The sequence below is a fragment of the Bos javanicus genome, chromosome 2 (genome assembly GCF_032452875.1).
Source record: "Bos javanicus breed banteng chromosome 2, ARS-OSU_banteng_1.0, whole genome shotgun sequence".
Lineage (NCBI taxonomy): Eukaryota > Metazoa > Chordata > Mammalia > Artiodactyla > Bovidae > Bos > Bos javanicus.
The window spans coordinates 26,345,696-26,367,990 of record NC_083869.1 but is presented as its reverse complement, the minus strand read 5'-3'; the positions used below and the strand labels follow the sequence as shown (position 1 = coordinate 26,367,990).

The 22,295-nt window shown below is 43.9% G+C and overlaps 1 non-coding gene across 1 annotated transcript; it reads right to left on the bottom strand.

The window, feature by feature from the left end:
- Positions 1-4,805: 4,805 nt before the first annotated feature.
- Positions 4,806-4,914, bottom strand: LOC133236100 (U6 spliceosomal RNA). The gene has a single exon (XR_009732729.1). It is a non-coding gene; the product is annotated as a U6 spliceosomal RNA (small nuclear RNA).
- Between the last annotated feature and the right edge of the window lie 17,381 nt (positions 4,915-22,295).

Here is a 22,295-nt window from a genome sequence, read left to right as displayed (position 1 = left end):
CTCCAGACTTCTGCCAAGCTCTGACTTTCATCTCCCCCTCAGCATTTCTATGTATCTCTATGTCAAGTTCTTTTGTCTTCAGATCACCTCCAGCTGGTTGATGACCCTGTTATTGCAAAAGTGCCCCACACTTCCAACTCCTCTACCTTCTGAGGCTCTTTGGCCTCCTTTCTAGGTTGATGAACCTGGAGAAGGAAATGGCAACCCACTCCACTACTCTTGCCTAGAAAATTCCATGGATGGAGGAGCCTGGTGGGCTATAGTCCATGGGGTCACAGAGTAGGACACGAATGAGGGACTTCACTCTCACTTTCTAGGTTGATGCAGGGCAGGTAACTGGCTTTCATAGACTTTGTCTCCTCTGCCTTAGACACAGAGCCCCGAACCTGTCTGTGTGTGATGATCGACTTGGAGTCAGGGGGACAGCCAGCTTCTTGCACACTGTGGGTTCTGAAACATGTCAGTGTTCACTGTTTGAACATCTCAACAAGCCATTTCAGCCCAAATGGAATAAACTCACTTCTTAGCCCAGGTCCGCAAAACTTGCCTCAGAGTGCCTGTGGTGATTCCAAACTGATAGTAGACATTTCTTCCAGTAGATTCACACAAAATTAATTATTCCCCTGGCAGAGCAGCTTGGTTTGATTTGGGTTATTTGATTACAAAAGCCCAGAGGCCAAGTATTTATTTAGAAATATTAGGAATCAGCAGCACAAATGAGATTGAGTTTTTGTGAAAAGTTAAAGATTTCTCATTTAGGGAGGGAGTTCACAAAAGACCCCATTAAGCAAGCCTCACCAGTAATTATTTTGATTTTTCAGGCAAGAGGCAGGCTAATTGTCTGCCATCCATTCCAGAAGGCCTAGAGTCACTTTAAAACCTACCACCCATTTATCTCTGGAGGATTTCCTGCTGTGTCTTTTCTATTAACTAAATGTTCAAACTGAGATCAATATATGAAAATATGAACAAAATGAATGATTATAAATGTGTCTTTTCAAATGGCAAATCATGGGTCTATTACTGATGACACACAACTCTGGAGAAGTGGAAAGGGAGTGAAAGTGATTAAGCAACACTATGATACACATGTTGTTATCCAAGTTTAATAGAAGAAGCAGCCTGAACTCAAAGCAGGTAGGTAACTTTCCCAAAGTCACACAGTGAGTTGGTGGCAGAGCTGGGATCCCATGGATTAAATGAATGTAGTTTCCATAAGCGGAGAAGGCAATGGCACCCCACTCCAGTACTCTTGCTTGGGAAATTCCATGGATGGAGGAGCCTGGTAGGCTGCAGTCCATGGCGCCGTGAAGAGTCGGACATGACTGAGCGACTTCACTTTCACTTCTCTTTCATGCATTGGAGAAGGAAATGCAACCCACTCCAGTGTTCTTGCCTGGAGAATCCCAGGGACAGAGGAGGCTGGTGGGCTGCCGTCTATGGGGTTGCACAGAGTCGGACACAACTGACACAACTTAGCAGCAGCAGCAGCAGCAGCAGTTTTCATAAGCCAGTCCAGAGGTTAGAAAAAAAAGAAAAGCAGCACTGAATTGGGATTGTTGGAGGTTGACTGTGAAGAGCCAGGATGATGTAGTTGTAACCATGTGATATCTTAGGGATAGAATCCATTAATCAAGTGTACACTATGAGGCCAATGTTGAAGCTGGTGTAGATGGCTTGGCTTGAGTCTAAATATGTACTCACCTAGGCATTTGGACTTGTCTCACTAGTGGTGCTTCTGAGACCCATATATAGAAGCACACAGCATGTGACCCTGTAACAGAGTCCTTGGGGGAAGAGGCTACAATCAAACTCTAGGTCAGGAAGTCTGCAGCAGCTTTGGTGCCTAACACTTCAGAAATGCCAGAAAGGTTCCTCTCTGTAAGAGTAGACAACTCGCAGAGACATTGACAGCTTCGGTGCAGACAGCTCACCTGATTCCCACTCCTTGCGGTTTCCTTCAGATGTGTTCAGAGGGCTCCAGCTCGCAGTACTGTCATGCCGCACACAAAGCACTGACCTAGGCTGCTTCTTCCTCTCCTGATGCTGGAGGGCGGTGCCATTGGCCCCAGATCGCCCAGACTTCTGCTCCCACCCCTCCATTCCTGTGTGTGATGGCCTCTGTCACTTCTACCCAGGGGTCTCCTAGCAGTCACAGTGCTGGGGTGGGGTGAATCCCCCTCGCCCTCTCTTATGTTCCCAGATCTCCAGGCTGCCTGTTTCTTAAAGAACTTTCAGAGACTGTGCTAGTTTATTGATCCTCCTTCAGTCCTGTGGGCTCCTTTTTGGAACCCTGCACAGATAGATCCCCAATGGGCCTGTGCCTTTCATCAACCCCTCAGAATTGGAGTGTCTAATATTCCATTATTAAAGTGCTGATTTCAAGGCCTTATCCTGGAGACTGATTTGGTAGGTCTGGAGTTTGGGGCCTAGATGCTGTGTCTTCAATCTACTACTCACGGATTCTGCACTGGAGTGGGGTTGAGAAAAAGTGGTGTTGAAACCATGGTGCTCCCCTGCCTCGGTCATTATGTTCACCTGACTGGCTGGATGCCAAGCTCTGCTGGGCAGGGATGGTGGCTCATTCACATCCACACTGTAGTGTTGAATCCAGGGCCTGGCACACAGTACAAAGTCAGTAGATAGCTGGGGCATGAAAGAGTTGGAGGTGCTGTGTGAGTGGACTTTGCTTTATCAAGTTAAAGAACCAACTCCCAACAGGCAAACGATGGCCGGGCACCAAGAATTTAGGTCCCAAATCAGAATCCACATGTGGCTCAGGTGAATGTCTCTGAAATGGTAACATAGAGGCTATCAGGCACCTCCAGAAAGGTGGGTGACAGAGCCAGGCTGGGTGATGACCAGGATGCAAGGACAGAGGTGTTGCCCTCTCTCCCACCCCGACTCTGCTTTCTTCATACCTTCCAGATTTCTTAGAGGGAAGTCAATTCCTTAAAGGCGTGTTTTACTTTTTGAAGGATTTTTGGAGGCCAAAAAGTTTGACCTAAATGGAGGAATTGGTTATTTCTCTGAGTAGAGATTAGGTTTTGATGGTAAAATCGTCTACCCTGCACAGCACTTTGATCAAATAAAGCACATGTGGGTCATGTCCTCATCAAACAATGGACAAAGCCCTGAGCAGACTGTGGCTTTAGTCCTGGAAGCCCCTCGGAGCAAATGCCATGGGTTTAGGAGCTCTCTTGATGAGCTTTCTCCCGCTGAGGGACCCTTCCCACCCTGCAGAACCCATGTCTCTAGGACCACAGCAACCCCCTGCCCCCAACCGCCCACCCCGGCCCTGTGCTCTGACTCAGTGGAGCCTTTGTATTAATAACTGCAGCTGGCAGCGTTACAGAGTCAGGGGAGAAAACCGTCCTTATAACACTACTACCTCGTGGTTGCTGCTCTCTGACTGCACTTGAGCTTCCACATGCCTAGCATTTGGCCTGTACTGCCAGAGACAGGGGAGCCTGGTGGGCTGCCGTCTATGGGGTCGCACAGAGTCAGACACGACTGAAGCGACTTAGCAGCAGCAGCAGCAGCAGCCGCCTCACTTGTACCATGTAACAAGCCTTTGAGGACTCTTGCTCTACAGAGAAGAAAACTGAGCCTGAGTGGTGGGGGTGGGGGGCGCGGGGCAGAGGAACGTGCCTCAGGAATCACAGCTGGTAGTCCCCTAGGTGCCCAAGCCACACTCAGTCTCTGTGCTATGCTCATCTCTACTTTTTGGCTCCCCAAACGGAATTTAAAATTAATCTGTGTTTTCGCTGATCATGACTGCAGGACATTGTTTATTTTCTGAACTGGACTGGGATGAGGTTGTGTCTTCCTGTGTTGGTTTTGATGCTTTTCCTCATGGTGGCCCCCTGTCCTTCAAAGTGGTAGCCATCATCAAACACTTGCTTCAGAATTATAGGTAAATTCAAATGCTTCCCAGCTCAGGAGCCTCTATCTATAAGCCTAAATGGCTTCACACAGAGTTACCTCATGTCCTATTTTTTCTCATTCACAGGGTTCAGACCCTAAGAATATTAAGAATCAGAAGTACAGCAGCTGTATTTTTGAGCTTTTTGTTTGGGAATAATTTCAAACTTACAAAAAAGGATGCAAAAATAGAAAAATAATACAAGAGCACCTGTATTGTCATCATTGTACTCCACTTGCTTTATTATTTGCGTGTTTCTCCCCATTCCATATATATATGTATATGAAAGAAAGTGAAAGTTGCTCAGTCGTGTCCAACTCTGTGACTCCATGGACTATACAGTCTATGGAATTCTCCAGGCGAGAATACTGGAGTGGGTAGTCTTTCCTTTCTCCAAGGGATCTTCCCAACCCAGGGATCGAACCCAGGGCTCCTGCATTGTAGGTGGATTCTTTACCAGCTGAGCCACAAGGGAAGCTCATATGTATGTGCACACACACATATAGACATGTATAATGGTTAAGAAAAAAAATTATATATAACATGTAGATAATATGCATCTCTATATCTATTATAATAATATATTTTTTTCTTAGCAGTTTGAAAATAAGTTACCAGCTTCATGGCCCTTTACCCCTGAGTGTGAATTTCCTAAGAATGACAGTGTTCTACAACATAACAATAATACTTGGCAAAGTACATTTATCTAATTTCCCTCCCATATATCAATTTTGTTAGGTGACTTATCAGTGTCTTTCCAAGAATGCCCCCTTCCAGTACAGGATCCAGTGCAAAGTCAGGTCTTGGATTTTGTTGTCCTGCCTTTTACCTCCTTTAATTTGGCTTTTATGATGTCAATCCCCACTTTCCCATCACATGCACATTTTTTTTTTTCCTTCAGGTATCTGTGTGTCATCTTTGTGCAGGGGCAGTGTTGATCTTTTTTCATATTGTTTCAATTTTAGTGTATTTGCTGCCAAAGTGAGCACCCCACACCATTTTGTTTCGAGGGCATGTTTCTCATTGTATGCATGCTTGTATGTGTTTCATGCTGGTTAGACTGAGGTTTTGTGACCTCAGCCCAGTTACTGCCCAGCGATGTGAGTCCTCTCCAGGTATTTGGAGCCGCATGAAGATGTGATCTTCCCCACACAGATGATATTAAGTTGGACCTGGTCAAGGTGTTTTACAGTTTCTTTATCCTGGCTGCTTTCTCGGTCTTTTTCCCCTTGCCACTAATAAGCAATGTGTGGGGAGTCACTTTAAGACTATGTAATTAATATTCCAACAGCAGCTATTGTGAGGGGACTTCTCTGTGAGTTACACGCGTGACCCCTTTTCATCCCAGGGATGCTCCTCCTGCCTCTTGTGACCATAAACCCATCTTCTCTTGGCTCAAAGCCCTCTCAGGCACACCGTATCAGAAGCGGGATCAGATCTGTGGCTTTTAATGCTGTGAGTAGGAAGCTGTGGATAGAACTGCAGCAGAGAAAAAAAGGAAAGAATTGTTAATTAGGGAATCTGTGGCGAGGGGAAAACTGCCTCCAGAACTAGGAAAAGGAAAAATGGACTGGAAGGGCTGGGAGATCAGGGAAGTTACAATCACTGAGCCATAATAGTGAAGTTTGGCCTGGTTTTGTAAAACTGAGCTCCTGTCCTCCCACACTCTGGGGTCAGTAGCCCAGGATCCTGTCTTTGTGGAGTTCACAGTTGGGAGTGGCATCCTGGACCATCTGAGGAAAGATGGCTTCTAGAGCCGGCTAGCAGCTGCCAAGGCTTCTAAAAAGACCACAAATCCAACAGCCTCATAACAAAGAAGAGCCCTGGAGGAGTCATTTGAACTCCTGTTTGGCCCCCAGCTATGCACAGCCATTCCAGGACCAAGTGGATGCCAACGTGCTGGAAACGCAAAACCGTCTAACCATTCATGGAGAAATTCTACCAGGGCCCAGGGAGGTCAGGTTTTCATTCAGCTCTCTGCAAAACAAAGAGGTAAATAATAGTCTTCATTATTAAATTCTATTGTGTGATATCCAAATAGGCTTAAGAGAGGCCCGTTTGATTAGTGGGTCCCTGAAGAAGAGCTGCCAGGAAGCAGTGTGAAGGTTCCAGCTGGGGAGGCACCCAGGTGGATGATGATGCAAAGACACTTTTCCATCTGTCCATTAATCCATCCATTCATTCTCTTAATGAATAGTTCCTGAGTAACTACCATATACCTAGAGATCCAGGGCACTGAGCTGGAGTTGGAGAGGGGAGAAAACTCTTTAACAATGAAAGGAGAAGTAGCTCTGTCCTGGTTGGGTGAATAGAGGAAATCTTGACTTTTCCTGTCATTAAGAAAATGTTTAACCTCTAATGATATTTATAAATACAGAATCTACTGAAAGAAAATAATTTTTTTCCTCTTACTCCAGAGAAAGGAAAGAAACACAAGCTGATCATTCATTTGAATCAACCATTAAGTCTGTGAGGTGTGGGGCTGCTAAAAGGTGGTAATTTGCTTTGCAGGCAGGTTTTGTAACTGGGAAACAGCACAGCACCCAGAGTGTTTCAATGCCTTTCTATGCCCTCTGTCTTGAGCTTTTGGAAAATAGGTCAAGTGAGCCAGAAGCTGCCCGGAGAGAAAAGCCTGGAAAAAAGCTCATGAGCCAATCTCTCTAGGGAGCAGAGAGTGGGAACTTGAGATGCGGGTTACAGGGACAGGAATCCCAGCCACCCTGGGGAATCCCCCATAGACTAGAGAGGGTGCTGAGGGATGAACGGCTATCTTGTGACTGAATATCTGGGGGGGGGAATGGAAGCAGTAGGGCCCTTCTCTGAGCCATTGCACAGACTCCTGGGAACAGTTGAGATTTCTGCTGTTTAAGGAATGAAATGATTGGAAACTCACTCACCCATTGAAAATGCTCCCTAGGATGATACTGAAGGGTTGGGTAGGGGTTTCTCTGGGCACAGAGAAATTCCGAGGCTGTGTGGTATGCAGCAGGGAGAGGTGCCATGAAAGAAGCCCCCTTGGGAGCCATTTCTGCAGGATGAGAGTGTGGTGTGTGACAGTTACATGTTCCCAGTGGGGAATTGGCTCACTTGAAGACAAACCTAGGAGGACAAAGGTTCTTCTTCCAGTTGAAACCTAAGGCTGGGGCAAGACCATGTGCTTTTATAATTCTTTGTAAGGAATGAGGAAATCATTGTGAAATAACCTTTTGGCTGTGTCTGGTCTTTCTGTCTCTGATCATAACAACTGACAAGCTTTTCTGGGAGATATTTCAATTACTTGCTTATCCAAGTGACTGGTTATATTTCTAACCAAGCTGATGCCCAAGACTAGACAAAAGGAAGCATACCTGAAGCCTAGTCTCCATGGTGGAAATCTACCACAGGTCACCTTCACCAATATAGGACTTGGCCAAGAATCACAAAGTAAGAAGAACAAAGCAAGCCAATAAAACATCTGAGGTTCCAAAGTCGATGTTGCAAGATGTTCCATTGATTTATTTATACTGTACCTATTTTCAAAAAAGTGTGTCAGAGCAAGTGTAGATTACTCATATGTGAAATCTCTCAGGGCCCCATTCTGAATCCATTTACATGAACTTTATAAAGTAATTCTCATAAGTTGTCTTAGCTGTCAGGTATAAAAAGCAACAGAGAGTTAAATGTGGAAGAAACTACTATAGATAGGTAAAATGATAAGAACAGGAAATGAGTGTCAACAATAGAGGAGCCAGAAAAACAACTATAAGAATCCAAATAATTCAAAACTATCTATCTAGATCTACTTAGTGTAAAGTTAAAGAACCCTTAGAATCTTAAATCTACTTTAGACTGGACCATTTATTGATGTTTTTATGAGTGACTCTAAAGAAGGTAAAATTATGTTCGTGATGTAACAGAGCACGTAGCTATTGCTATGTGCCATTACTCCGCCCTCTATTATTAGGCAACAGGTCCCACTCAGCCATTGGCTGGCAGTGCAGTGGGCCCCTACCACAAGCTCCCAGCCGTCAATGAGTGACATTAGTGCGGGATGCAGCCAATGGTTGGGGGAGTGGTGGTCGTCCGGTGGAGAATGAGTTATGAGGCAGATCCTGGCCTTCTCCCTGGGGCCTCCAGCTCACCGGGCCTTGGGCCAGCAGGTGAGCTGGAGGGGCCCAGGGAACAGGCTGGGGCTGTGCCCTGCAGGGCTCAGGAGGCCTCCTCAGGGCCACGCACTGGCCAGGTCCGGGTGGTGAGGCAGCGGTGAACCTCTTCCCCATCCCTGTCTCTGCAACATATTGGACCATCTGCCTGGGTCAGTCTGTGGGACCTGCTACCCACCCTGCACCACCGTTTGGGCAGCCTGAGGAGTCTCAGGGCCAGTTAGGTCCTGGGTGCCTGGCTGCCTCAGCAATGACAGCTGGGCAGGGTCTGGGGATCTGGCCCTGAGGGAGCTGTCAATTGAGATCTGCCTCTTCTTAGTCAGGACCTGGACTTAGAGGGGAAAAGTTGTGCCTTGGGACCTTGCCCTTTCTTGTCAGAGCGGAGAACAGCATTCATTTGGTAGAGATTTACAGGAAGATTGTGACCTGACCATGACCTGACACCAAGAAGTTTGCAACAACTAACCATGGCACAACCCTACCTCACCTTTCCTACAAAAGGTCTTTGCTGGCAGCTTTTGGGAAGTTCAGGGGTTTTCGTCATGAGCCACCTGTCTCCTTGCATGGCCCTGCAACAAATCTTTCTTTGTTCCATACTCTGATATTTTGGTATTGTTTGGCCTCACTGTGTGTTGGGCACAGACTTGCAATTTGGTGACAACTACATCTTGTTTAGGAAGTTGGAATATATTTATTAAGAAGATTCTTATCTCATATTACTAAAATTCTAAAATTTTTTGATCAAATAATTAAACTTTCAAGTATTGGAGCACTTAGTCATCTTGAATGACTCATGGTGGGAGGTTCAGAGAAGCCCAGGTAGCACAGTTGCATCTTTAAACACAGGTGTGTTTAGGGTTTAAATCAGTTGCCTTTTGATACAAGTTATACTTCTCATCTTGAAAGATGTAATTTGGGACTTCACACAGACCTTTACAAATGGCACTAATGTGACTCATACAGCAGTGAATCAGAACCACAGGACCAATTTTTCACTTGGAATCCATGAGATTACAAACAAAGGACTGAACAGATGTGTTGCCTCCCCAAATTAAAAAAAAAAAAAAGGTTTAGAAATGTAATTCAAGATGTTTGATCTGCTAGAACCATGTAATTTTGTGATTTGGTGGGTATTTTCTGGACCCCTGGAATTGGCTGGGTGTAGGCACTGTGGCCACTGGTTTTTGGATGCTGAGAATACATTCTCCTTATGTGGAGGGAATCTTGATGGAGAATGAGCTCTACTTCTCATATAAAAAGTCAGAGGGGCCCAGGTATCTTTTCTAGCTCCAACAGGGTGTGGGCATGAGACTCAGGATTGAACCAGAATTGGCCTTGGCTTTTGAATCCAGAGAGTGCTAACCATTGATGATGTTTACACTATTTTAAAGATAGGGAGAAGTATCAGCGTAGGGTGGAATGACTGCCCTTGGACAAAAGCAAGGCTTTTTTGTAGGATAGTCTGTGTGTGTGTGTGTGTGTGTGTGAGTGAGAGAGAGAGAGAGAGAGAGAGAGAGAGAGAGAGAGAGAGAGAGAAAGGGAAGTACCCTAGTGTTATACTTTGAGGTATGGGTGATAATGAACCAAGGAGAGTGGAAACAGAATCTGAAACTGCCCTGACATTTATAAACTAGAGTGAGACAGACAGGGCCTGGATCCAGTGATGCAAAAAGTAAACATAATATTGCTAATTATAGTAATAAAATAACTTAAAAAAAGTATTTCAGAGATCAAATCCATGTTGCTCGAGGGTCACCTGTATATAAACACAGAGAATTCTGCATTTTGGTTTCTTATATAAAAATCTTGTATTTGGTTTTCTATATCAGTTTATATTTTAAAAAATCTTTTGTTGTAGTTGCTATACAATGTTGTGTTAAATAACTTAAATTTTTTGAATACTTAATATATTGTAAGTACTGTGCTAAGGCGTTAGATAAATTCTCATTTAATGCTGATTGTTACCATATATGGCAAAGTGAAAGTCGCTCAGTCGTGTCTGACTCGCTGTGATCCCATGGACGGTAGCCTACCAGTCTCCTTAGGCATGGAATTGTCTAGGCCAAAATATTGGAGTGGGTAGCCATTCCCTTCTCCAGGGGATGAGAACCCTTCCAAACCCAGGTCTTCTGCATTGTGGGCAAATTCTTTACCATCTGAGCCACCAGGAAAGCCCACCATAAATGGTGGGTCCTGTTCATATCCTCATTTTACACCATTAGGCATGACTGCTATGTTGCCAAACCAGGGGTCATGTTTAAGTCCTTATCTTGATTTCTAGTGGCTTAGACCATATTCACCTCTTCCTCTTTTTGAACGTTGCCCTACTTTTTCCCCTCGGACACTACAGTGTATTATTTTGGTTATCTCACACTCTGGCCATTACGCTATTTCTTTTGTGACCTACTCTTCCTCTAGTCTCATCTATTATATTATATTCCATCCTAAGCCATCACACTCTCTATAGCTAGTCCGTAAATTATAGCACCACCTATATATTGATACTGCTGCTAAGTTGCTTCAGTCGTGTCCGACTCTGTGTGACCCCATAGATGGCAGCCCACCAGGCTCCCCCGTCCCTGGGATTCTCCAGGCAAGAACACTGGAGGGGGTTGCCATTTCCTTCTCCAATATATTGATAATATTTAAATAAAAATAAGTGTAATAACTAACATGTATAGAGTGGCTTCTGTGTTCTAGGTTACTTTCTAAGTGTTGTATGTGATAACTTTTGTAGTACTCAACACTCTGAAGCAGGTCCTATTAACATCCTGGTTTTATAGATGAAGAAACTTTTTATCATCCTAGTTTTATAGGTGAAGAAACTCAAGTACACAGGCTTGTCAAGGTCACAGTGGTAGTCAGTGGTGGAGGCAGAATTCCACCCCAAGTGGTTTACCTCAAGAACCTGAGTATGGGGGGCCCTCTTTAAGAAAAAGAATACAAAATGCCAATTTAAAAAATAAAGTAGGAAAGTGAATATTTATTGAGAATGAGAAAAGAAATCACAGCAGTTGAAAATCTTAAAGAGATGACAGAAGCTTCCACTTTTGGCTAAGATGGAGTAACAGGAACCATATTTACTGATACAACCAACACCACCACCAAAAAAAGTGGGCAAATATATGAAACAGTGATTTTCAAGACACTGAATGTCAAGCAGCAAAGGACAATGATTCCTAAGGAATGCGAAACAAATGAAATACACCTTACAATCTCCCTTACTTCATTTATGGGCTGTAGTGTAAAGAAGCGGAGAAGGCAATGGCACCCCACTCCAGTACTCTTGCCTGGAAAATCCCATGGATGGAGGAGCCTGGAGCAGTCCATGGGGTTGCTAGGAGTCAGACACGACTGAGCGACTTCCCTTTCACTTTCACTTTCATGCATTGGAGAAGGAAATGGCAATCCACTCCAGTGTTCTTGCCTGGAGAATCCCAGGGACGGGGGAGCCTGGTGGGCTGCCGTCTCTGGGGTCGCACAGAGTTGGACACGACTGAAGCGACTTAGCAGCAGCAACAGCAGCAGTGTAAAGAAGGAAATTCATGTGTAACTTGTTGGACTACCTGAATTGGGATGTTGAGCTGAGAGTCTGAGGAAAAGATAGCTAGAGTTCATTAAACAGAGTACTAGAGAAGAAAGAGCTGCAGAGAGAGAGAATTCCAAAGATCTGTGGAGGCTTCCATGTAAGTATTTCACAGAGCACTCATCAGTGCATGTGTGTGAGGAACTATACCTATCGTTTGTACAAGGTCAAGAATAATGCCACTTCCCACCTCTCAGACTGGAAACCTCCACAATTCTTGAAACATAGGGTAGAATACTCAGAAGTATATTGCCTCAGCGTAAGAAATAATTAGCTTTAGACTAAAGACTGGTTTGCTCCCACCAAAAAAAAAAACAAAAAAACCCTTAAAAACAAGGTGAGAAAGAATCAAACTATTTCTTAGTAAATTAAAGCTTTTTTCTTTGATCCCGGGAAAGAAGTCGAAAATATTTACAACACAAAAATACCCAAAAGCCAACAAGAAAAATGCATAATGACTGGCATCCAATAAAAAAAATCACCAGGTATGCAAATAAGCAGGAAAATACGACCGTAATAAGGAGAAACAACAATCAGAATCCAACTAGAACTCACACAGATGTTGGAATTTTTAGGCAAGGGCATAAGAACAGCTATTACAACTGTATTACACATGTTTAAGGTAAATAGGAGCTTGCAAGTTAAAAAATACAAATTAAATCTCTAGATGAAATAGATGAAAAGTATTGAAGGCTGAGGAACAGAGTAGCTTCTATGGGGGGAAGAAGGTGAGAGCAGTCAGAGGGGAAATAGAGCGGTGGGGCATCCAGGTCGTGTAGGAATGGAGCTCTTACTCAGGGAAGGATGGAAAGACGGGCCCCAGATCCATTGCTGGTGTTCTTATAAGAGGAGGATTAGACACAGAAGCATCCAGAGACACAGAGAAGAAGGCAGTGAGAAGACAGAAGCAGAGATTGGGGTGATACGTCTATTAGACCAAAGGATACCGAGGATGGCCAGCAACCACCAGGATCTAGGAGAGAGGTATGTGGTATCCACGTTCTCCCTCAAGAGTCTATCGAAGTAAGGGACCCCGCTGACACCTTGATTTCAGAGTTCTGGCCTCCCAAACTGTTGAGACAATAAATTTCTATTGTTTCAACTTGTGGCAGTTTGTTTCAGCAGCCCTAGCAGTGTTCTTGCCTGGAGAATCCCAGGGACGGGGGAGCCTGGTGGGCTGCCATCTCTGGGGTTGCACAGAGTTGGACACGACTGAAGTGACTTAGCAGCAGCAGCAGCTAACTAATACAATCACGATGGCTTCTGTGTGGAGAATTAACTCTGGAGAAAGTGAAAGAATCTGCTTGGGAGGCTATTGTGATGATCCAGGTGAGAACCAGAGGTGCTCAGACCAGAACAGTGGCAGTGCAGTGAGGAGAAGCTGTGAAGTCATGGGGATTTTTGACAGGTAGAGCTGGGAGGATTTGGTGGCAGGTTGGGGGTGGGGTATGAGAGAAAGAAGCTTTGTGTTAAGGTGACAGAGGCTAAGTAGCCAAAGAGGTGGACTGTGCTGATTAAGTTCGTGTTTCCCTGCAGACTGCCCTTCAGCTTTTGCCAGCACGGTCCATGTTAAGCTCTGCTGGCAAGGGGTGCCAGAGGACGCTAGAAGGCTGGTGCGGGGCAGAGTCCATTCGCGTCAATGACACCACAATGGTAGCTGGTTCCAGTTTCTCACTTTTCTTCATGCTCCCAGAGCCAACTTCACTGGGCCCCTCAGAGGTCACTGAATCTGCTGGCTATGGCTCCCGCCTCAGAGGTCCAGCTGTGTGCCCCTCCTCACAGACTGTGGGTTCAGATGAACCCAACACTTCTGTCTGTGCCCTCAGTTGAGGGTGGGTGGCTGCTTCCTACACTGACCTCTTCTACCTTCTGCCTTTTCAGTTCCCCAGTACCTGGTTAACAGTGATTTATATTAAACTCTGTTAAAATAACTGATGGGACTTCCAGGGTGGTCCATTGGTTAGGATTGTGCTTCCACTGCAAGGGGGAATGGGTTCTATCCCTGGTCTGGGAACTAAGATCCCTCATGCCACATAGCCCTGTGAAAACAAGAACAAGAACACGGCTCTGGTTTTTTAGTTCCCAAATGGACTCTAACTGATCCACGCTGAAAGCATGGATGACTCCAAGAAAAATGCAGGTAACAGAAAGAATGGAGGTGCCTCAGTGGGGATGGACAAGGCTGTGGGGGGAATGGGTTTGAAGTCTGGATCTGGACAAGGTCCAATCAGATGCTTCTTGGGTGGCATGAGATTTCTAGGAGAGATGCTAAGTGTGGTCTTGGCTCTGTGAATTCTGAGTTCTGGGGAGAAGTCTGGGCTGGAAATGACTGTGTGGAGTTCACCAACGCACACAGGCATTTAAAACAACAGACCACAAGCCTGTCCCGAGATGCTCCAGGTTTCAGTACAGAGCTCGGCACAGAGAGTAGCTTCCTAAGTGTTTGATGAATGAAGGACACATGGGTAGAAGAATCAGCAAATGGCATTAGTTGGGTCATCACACCTGTAATAGTAAACTGTTTTGAAAACAACAAGGAAATTTCCTAGGAATGGAACTAATATGACAGAGAAGAATGTGTTGATGGATTCCTCAGAATCAACTGGCCTCTCCAGCCTCATGCAGGAACCAGGGTGACTGGGATCCAGAGGGCCTTTTCTCTGCAAGCATCCCCTGGGAATTTTTTCACATCCAAGCCTGGTTTCTTTTCATCCAAAACTCGTGAGTGGAAACAGAGGCTCTGGTTCTTAACAGTGGAACAAAACATCCCATCTCTGAGCTTTCTGATGAATGAAACGTGGCCTTTTTGTTTAGCGTTTCTTTCTTTTATTCACTCTGACCTCACACTTACCATCCGCTTCGGGTTCCAGTGAATTATTAATCATTCATCTTGTCTAGTTCTATAGCTCGGGAGCAGGACTTCCTCAGGGCTAGTCTCGCCTTTGGTCAGGCCAAATAATGGCAGGTAAGGCCCATTCTCCTCTGGCCAGGAGCTGAGTGAGTGCAAAATACTGCCTGGACCCCAGTGTTCCTGGTGGCCACCGAGGGCCGCAGGTGTCAGGTGGCTGTCACGATTCTGCTTTTTTGCTTGTTCGTTACAGCAGCGTCGGAGGTGAGCAGTGAAAGCGCCGAAGGAAACAAATCCCGGTAAGAGAATGACTTCCCAAAGCTGCATCCTTCACCTCAGACTGGTCTGTGGGCTTGACTGATGTGCAGAAGCTGAGCTTAATCTTTCCAGCATGTGCTGTTTCCATGCCAAAGAAGACTTTCCTTTTTAAAAAATAAAACAGCTGCATCTGTGAATCATGTGATGATGCTTGTCAGCTGTAGCACAAGAAGAGTTAAAATTTGCAAGGTTTAGGTAAATTTGATTTAAATATGATTAAAAGCTATTTGCTATGCACCCTGCCCTCCCAGCATATATTTTTGTTTAATGTGTTCTTGTCAGAAAAATGTTAAGCAGCAGCTGTGAATTTTAGCAAAACTGTGTGCGGAGTAAATATGAAAATGTTGCCTTCTAATGAGGTCTTTTGGTAAGACTGTTCTTTCCACACGCCTCTTCTGCTGTCCGGCCTCCTCTGCCCTGGGCTGTGGGAGACCTTCCTGGGCTTAGAGGATCTAGTCCACGCAGGCAGCCACAGTGCAGATGCAGACTATACCCTGCTAAGTGCGAACTTTGGAGGCAGGAGGCTGCTGAATTGCTCAGACCTTCTTGCTCTTTTTTCGGACTTAGCAGAAATGATCTATCAGATTTTGTATCTATAGTTCAAAAATGTTAGCCTGCCATTAGACCCTGACATTCTGGGAAAGCTCTGGGTTTCTGAGCACAGGTAGATGGTGGGAGGAATAGTCTTATCCCCCTTTCTCTCCATCAGAAGCTGAGCCACCCTCCCTTCTTCCCAGCCTCCCAGGGCCGGCCTCCAGGGAGGCTGATGGAAGGCCAGTTGGTGTTATCCTGAGATGAAGACAAGGTTATGGGGCTGAGGGTGGTGCAGGGGGACCAGAGAGGCAAGTGGCTTTCCTCCCCTTGTTATAATCACTGCTCTTTAGTTGATTTATGCAGCTCATTGGCCAAGAAGCTGGGCCTGGAGCACCTTCCCTGGCACTCTGTCTTCAGACAGTAGAGATAAGGGGGATCTGAGAGCCAGTCACCAGGAACCATTAAAAAAAATTGTCTGCCCTCTCAGTGCCATGTTTTAAGTCTTACACAGCCCATCAGCAGACATTGCCTTTTGAGAGCTGTATTAGGATTTTTACGTGATCATAGAGCATGGTGTGCGACTGCAAATGCGTCAGAGGCTCAGTGTGTTCACCTTGGGTAATGCTTAACCAAAAAACTAGTAACTGGACTGCTCTCCCTTTCCCCATGACGAGGCAGAAATCAGTTGGGTGAGCACATTTTCTGCAGAAGCGATGAGCTTTGTGACTGCTGGGAACTGGACTGCAGTGTCACCCACATGCTTCCGTCGTCTCAGCCCCACTGGTCCCAGATGGTGCCCAGACCCCTGGTGGTGGTTGCTTGTGCTTCGAGAGTAATCTGGTGTTGTCAGACCCTCTGCTGGACACAGGGAATGCTTTCTGGGAGGATATCCTGGGGGGCAGAGGACCCCTTGATGGGGATCATCAAAGACTTTGCTCCCTTTTTCTAATGAGAATGAAAACGTCATTCTCCATATGACATTAAAACCCCATGTAAAGAGAAACAAATTCAGTTACCATAGATGGTTTTAAACAGGACCCATGTATTTTGATATCTTGGTTCTGACACGTGGCTTGGGTGTATTTTTAATCAAAAACCATTTGCTCTAGAACTTTTGAATACAGTGTCTGCTTTTTTTCAGTGATGACCTTGGACTAGACCAGAATCTTTGGTTGGATTGTTAATAGGCATTTTCTTTGCCTTTGTGCAAAGAAAATATACAGTGGAAATGACAAATAGATTCAAAGGATTAGATCTGATAGACAGAGTGCCTGAAGAACTATGGATGGAGGTTTGTGACATTATACAGGAGGCAGTAATCAAGACCATCGCCAAGAAAAAGAAATGTAAAAAGGCAAAATGGTTGTCTGAGGAGGCTGTATAAATAACTGAGAAAAGAAGAGAAGCTAAAGGCAAAGGAGAAAAGGAAAGATATACCCATTTGAATGCAGAGTTCCAAAGAATAGCAAGGAGAGATAAGAAAGCCTTCCTCAGTGATCAGTGTAAAGAAATAGAAAAAAAAAAAAAAAGAAATAGAGGAAAACAATAGAATGGGAAACACTAGAGATCTCTTCAAGAAAATTAGAGATACCAGGGGAACATTTCATGCAAAGATGGGCACAATAAAGGACAGAAATATTAGTAGAGGTGATGGAATCCAGTTGAGCTATTTCAAATCCTAAAAGATGATGCTGTGAAAGTGCTGCACTCAATATGCTAGCAAATTTGGAAAACTCAGCAGTGGCCACAGGACTGGAAAATGTCAGATTTCATTCCAATCCCAAAGAAAGGCAATGCCAAAGAATGCTCAAACTACCACACAATTGCACTCATCTCACACTCTAGTAAAGTAGTGCTCAAAATTCTCCAAGCCAGGCTTCAAGCTGGATTTAGAAAAGGCAGAGGAACCAGAGATCATATTGCCAACATCTGTTGCTGCTGCTAAGTTGCTTCAGTTGTGTCCGACTCTCTGCGACCCCATAGATGGCAGCCCACCAGGCTCCTCCATCCCTGGGATTCTCCAGGCAAAAACACTGTAGTGGGTTGCCATTTCCTTCTCCAGTGCATGCAAGTGAAAAAGAGTGAAGTCGCTCAGTCATGTCTGACATTCGTTGGATCATCAAAAAAGCAAGAGAGTTCCAGAAAAATATCTGCTTCTGCTTTATGGATGACACCAAAGCCTTAGACTATGAGGATCACAACAAACTGGAAAATTCTGAAAGAGATGGGAATACCAGACCTCCTGACCTGCCTTCTGAGAAATCTGTATGCAGGTCAAGAAGCAACAGTTAGAACTGGACATGGAACAACAGACTTGTTCCAAATCAGGAAAGGAGTACATCAAAGCTGTCTATTGTCACCCTGGTTATTTAACTTATCTCCAGAGTACATTGGAGAAGGTAATGGCAACCCACTCCAGTACTCTTGCCTGGAGAATCCCATGAATGGAGGAGCCTGGTAGGCTGCAGTTCATGGGGTTGCTAAGAGTCGGACACGACTGAGAGACTTCACTTTCACTTTTTACTTTCATGCATTGGAGAAGGAAATGGCAACCCACTCCAGTGTTCTTGACTGGAGAATCCCAGGGACGGGGGAGCCTGTTGGGCTACAGTCTATGGGGTCACACAGAGTTGGACATGACTGAAGCAACTTAGCAGCAGCAGCAGCAGCAGAAGCAGAAGCAGCAGCAGAGTACATCATAAGAAATGCCAGGTTGGATGTAGCACAAGCTGGAATCAAGATTGCCAAGAGAAATATCAATAACCTCAGATATGCAGATGATACCACCCTTACGGCAGAAAGTGAAGAAGAACTAAAGAGCCTCTTGATGAAAGTAAAAGAGCATGAAAAAGTTGGCTTAAAACTCAACGTTCAGAAAACTAAGATCTTGGCATCCAGTCCCATTACTTAATGGCACATAGATGGGGAGACAGTGGAAACAGTGAGAGACTTAATTTTGGGGGGCTCCAAAATAACTGCAGATAGTGACTGCAGCCATGAAATTAAAAGATGCTTGCTCTTTGGAAGCTATGACCAAGCTATGACCAACCTAGACAGCATATTAAGAAGCAGAGAGATTACTTTACTGACACAGGTCTGTATGGTCAAAGCTATGGTTTTTCCAGTAGTCATGTATGCATGTGAGAGTTGGACTATAAAGAAAGCTGAGCACCGAAGAATTGATGCTTTTGAACTGTAGTGTTGGATAAGACTCTTGAGAGTCCCTTGGACTGCAAGGAGATCCAACCAATCCGTCCTAAAGGAAATCAGTCCTGAATATTCATTGGAAGGACTGATGCTGAAGCTGAAAGTTGAGTACTTTGGCTACCTCATACAAAGAACTGACTCACTGTAAAAGACCCTGATGCTGGGAAAGATTGAAGGTGGGAGAAGAAGGGGAGGACATGGGATGAGATGGTTGAATGGCATCATCAACTCAACGGACTTGAGTTTGAGCAAGCTCTGGGAGTTGGTGATGGACAGGGAGGCCTGGCATGTTGTAGTCCATGGGGTCACAAAGAGTCGGACACAACTAAGCCACTGAACTGAACTGAATTTGCCTTTTTGCCAAATAAACTCTTTTAATGTCAAAAGAGATGGTGTGACAATTTAATCAGACACCAAATATAAGCATAAAGAAGGCAGGAAAAAGTGGTATCAAAAATACATGATAGAAATTATTAATATTTCCCCAGTATTTTATGTACTGCTTAACCTGTGTTCTTTAAATATTAAAAAATATTTCTGAAACCAGTAGTCAGGAAATAGTGATGCTTTTTACGGTTTTTAATTGAAATATAATTTTCATACAATATTGTGTTATTCCAGGTGTACAGCAAAGTGATTCATTTACATGTAATATGTGCATTTTTTTCAGATTATTTTCCCATATAGGTTATTACAAAATATTGAATATTGTTCCCTGTTCTATACAGTAAGTCCTTGCGGTTTATCTATTTTATGTGTAGTTTGTATCTATTATTTCTATGCTCCCAATTTATCCTTTTTTATTATTAATATGTCCTGTGTAAATTTTCAGTGACCTTGAACATAGGGCAGGGTGGCTATACTTGAACTAATATAGCAGAATTGGGTTAGTTTATAGATACAGCATGCATGGAAAAAGAAGTAGCGTAAAGGCTTTTTTGCTCATTAGTTTGGCTGGCTGCAGACCCTGAGACTGGTTAGTCTTCCGGTGAGGAAGGAGACCTAAACTATTTAAAGGAAAAGGGCCTTTCCTTGCTTGTGTCTCTCCCCCTTTCTCTGCCTCTGTTTCTTTGTGTCAGACTGTCTTTGTTTCAATTTAGAAAATAAACGTATGGTTACCAAAAGGGATAAGGTGGGGGGGGCGGGCGGTGATGGGAAGGAAGATAAACTAAGAAGCTGGAATTAACATATGCATATTACTGTATATAAAATAGATAATCAACAAGATAATCAATATTCCTACTGTATAGCACAGGAAATTACTCAATACTCTGTTATAACATGTGGGAAAAGAATCTGGAAAAGAATTGATACGTGTATATGTATAACTGAATCACTTTACTGTACACCTAAGACTAACACAATGCTGTAGACCAAGTTTACGCCAATATAAAATAAAAATATATAAATCTGTCTCTGCTTCTTTCTGTTTCTCTCTCTCTTCTTTATTCTCTTGTACCTTTTTTGCAAATCCGTAAGCCTAACAAAATAGTGTACATAATTGCAGACACACGCAGGCACACACAAATGCACTGAAAAAGGCCTGGAAATATATTCCTCTCTGATGTTTTAAATTTTAAAAAATTTTATTGAAGGATAGTTGATTTACAGTGTTGTGTGAATTTCTACTCTATAGCAAAGTGATTGTTACACATATGTGTATATTCTTTCTCATATTCTTTTCCATTATGGCTTATCACAGGATATTGAATATAGTTCACTATGCTAGAAAGTAGGACCTTGTTGTTTAACCATTTTCTATAAAGTAGTTTGTATCTGATAGTCCCCAGCTCCCAACCCATCCCTCCCCACCCATCCCCCTGGGCAACCACAAGTCTCTATGTCTGTGAGTCTCTTTTTGTTTGGTAGATAAATTCATTTGTGTCATATTTTTAGATTCCACATATAAGTGGTATCACATGGTATTTGTCTTTCTCTTTCTGACTTCACTTAGTATGAAGATTTCTAGGTCTATCCCTGTTGCTGCAAATGGCAGTGTTTAATTTTTTTAGCTGAGTAGTATTCCATTGTGTGTGTGTATACATTTTCTTTATCCACTCATCTTTCGATGGTCATTTAGGTTGTTTCCATATCTTGGCTATTGTGCATAGTACTGCTATGAACATTGCCTCCCTAATGTTTTAACAGTTATCTCCGAGAGCATTATGTATGATTTTACTTTTCTCTTTCCTACATGTTAATATTTTTCAACATTTTTGGTGAGTATGTTTGCCTTTCCTAATCAAAAGGTTTTAATAAGAAAGAGAAGTAGGGTACTCACTTTCACATAAGATGGAGGGAGAAGGCCACTTTCTTTGGAATGCAAAAAAGCGGTTTGTTCAGGGTCTCCCCAGCTTGACTGTAATGTCTGTGGGGTGGGAACAGTGTTTGTTTACTGTCACGACCCCAGGCCTGGCACAGCAGCTTCCCCAGACTAACCTTTGCCAAGTGTTTGTGGAGTGAATAATCAGAGAAGAATCTGTGGTGAAAAGATGACTTTGGAAGAGGTGACTGTTCGGTGTTCAAATGCTGCTATCTAAGATTCAGTCTATTTGACTAAGTAAAAAGGACAATGGATTGGAACTAAAATGCTCTGATTGGATATGACTGAATTGGGATCTAATAAAACTCGCATTTTAAACACCAGTAATCTTTCATTAGAATATTGTAAACAAGAACCCAGAAGGGGTTGTCTGAATGGAAAAATGAATCTGGCATATATATTTTAACATAGAGACTCCATTGTGGGAATCCTAAATACTGGTATTGGCCACTTGCTAAAAATGTCTACAACAGCAGTTACAGAATGTGGTGGAAGCTCTGTCCTCTCTGTGTTTGACCAGCCTGTTTCTTTCAAGGGGAAATATTAATGGATTTATCTGGTGCCAAACCTGCTGGTGGAGGGAGGAAGTTGACCTTACGGTCTCCACACTGCACGTAATCTGGGTGCTCAGCCAGCCGGGACTAGAGGCGTCTGCCAGCCTCAGCAAAGTGCCCTTGTAGGCAGCTTCCAAACTCTCTTGAAGCAACCGCCTACAGGCATACGGTCTGAAGACTACAAAAGTCTACCAAGTTTAGAAACACTTGCCCACTGCAAATGGTAGATTCACCCCAGCTGTAGCTTTGATGGCAGAAGTTAAAGCTATGTTAAAAGGATTTTTCCAGAAACTTCAACTCTAAGACCACTCTGGGACTCCCATTGTGGAGAACCCACAATCCTAGTCTTTCTCCTCAAATCACGTATCTAGTTGTCATGTCTCTCAGGACTCAGTTCTAGCACTCTGATGTTTTTGGAATATTTTCTGCAGAGTGAGCTGCTTAGGAGAAAAAGAGGCAATCAAGAGTAACTAACAGAGCTTGCATTGGAAATGGTTATTTAAGGGCTTGAGGTATCATTTCTGCTTATTGAGTAGTCACTTCATCTGCTTGGCTGGTTGAGAGAGGAATCTTCATTTATTTTGCTCCCGTAAAAGGATCAGTGTTTTTTTTTTTCAGAGTGAGGCCAAATAAAATGTATTTTTCCATATTAAATAATAAGAAAAAGACTGAAATTAAACAAGTGGATTTCTCAAGCACATTTTCTGCTCCACTAAACTGTTTGCTTTTCTGGGCAGACTGTGGACTGCTGTTAAGTCCAGAAACTGGTGTGTCTAAGGTCTCATTAGCACTTGTGAAAACAAGACTGTTTGTGAATGGTCTGTCTCCTGAAGCTTGATGCCAGCCCGGTATGCATGG